We start from the raw sequence: 1457 nt of genomic DNA, 5'->3' as shown, positions 1-1457 counted from the left end.
ACATTTCCCCATCTCCACTCTCACTTTCCTATAGCAGTTCTCCTGACCCTTCCTGGGCCAGCCTAATATCCCTGCTCAGCTAAGGACCCCTTACCATGGTGAACATTACAAATGCACTGGTGAATCCACTCTTACCATATGAAGCCCCACAAAAAGTATCTCCTCAGATCTACTTGTCTCTTCCATTCCCATCTGACACCAAAGACTGAGAGACACAGTACTGGGAAAATACACAGAGGCAGCCCTGGACCATGGTTTCAGTTATCATTAGACCCTACCACACCCCACCTGAGACCTGGCCTGGACTTACTCACCAGCACAGCACCTCCTCAGATGCCATCACCCCCTACTTCTCCCAGAACAAAGTTGTGTCAAGGCCTTTCTGAGGGAATCGAGACAAGTCCCAGACCTCCCTACTCCCTTACAGTCATTGTACCATCGGTCATGCTGCAGTTACTGACACTGTGGGGAGGAAGGAGGAAGGGAGAGAGGTAGTGAAATGTACCTATGTGGAGAGCAGCCAATCTGAAAACATGTGATTAAAACATGTGGCCTGGGCTGGGCGGCTGTAGACAGCATGGGGAAGAAGCAGATGCGTCCTCCACGTGCCCTTCCACCTGTGCCAAGTGACATTCAAGATGATATTCCACTTAGTAGTCCTAAGAAAAAGAAACTTAAAGGAAAAAACACACTAGCTAGTCCTTTAGAAGACCTTGCAGAGCCTGCTGTTGATAGGCCACCTGAGGGCAGTGAGCCACCCACTGAGGAACTTAGAGAGGCTCCTGTTCAAAGGAGACAGAAGAAGAAGAGGCCATCTCTTGAATTGGAGACTTCTTTCACCCAAAAGAAGACGTCTAGCTCTTCCATATTACGAAGTGAAAACGGTATTGATGGGGGACCAACTGAGGAGGCAGTTGTTCTAAAACCTCGAAGAAAGAAAAAGAAAACCCAGCCAACAGAGTTACAGTATGCCAACGAGCTAGGCGTGGAAGATGAAGACATACTCACTGATGAGCAAGGTAGCCCAGAACAGCAGTCTGTGTTCACGACACCCACTGGCGTCAGCCAGCCTGTGGGGAAAGTATTTGTGGAAAAAAAACGGTGATTCCAGGCCATGGATTGTGCAGAGTTAATAAAGACCAGAGAACATTGATGTGTCAGTGGACATAAAGCCTTTCTGGACTACCAGAGATGTGGCACTTTCAGTGCACCGGGCTTTCAGGATGATTGGTCTGTCGACGGAAAAAATATAACCAACTATAAAATTAATAATTAATAATTAATGCGGTTTATTTCCAAGCCAACTGTGAGTGACCTAGGCCCGGAGAAGAGGCATACATGCCTTTTCTCGGGGTGATCATGTACATAGGTTCCTTTTATTTGCTTTTGAGATTGACACACAACATTTAATTAAAAGATTTCCCATTGGTCTGGCCCAAAAAGGCGGGACATGTAGA

At 46.9% G+C, this 1457-nt stretch overlaps 1 pseudogene; it reads left to right on the top strand.

The window, feature by feature from the left end:
• The first annotated feature begins 567 nt into the window (after positions 1-567).
• LOC102468819 (transmembrane protein 237-like) overlaps positions 568-1457 on the top strand; it is a 1982-nt pseudogene continuing 1092 nt past the window's right edge.

The sequence above is a fragment of the Tupaia chinensis genome, unplaced genomic scaffold (assembly GCF_000334495.1).
Source record: "Tupaia chinensis unplaced genomic scaffold, TupChi_1.0 Scaffold138365_1, whole genome shotgun sequence".
NCBI classification, from domain to species: Eukaryota; Metazoa; Chordata; class Mammalia; order Scandentia; family Tupaiidae; genus Tupaia; species Tupaia belangeri.
The sequence above is the reverse complement of the archived record's forward strand: the minus strand, read 5'-3'. Positions and strand labels throughout refer to the sequence as shown.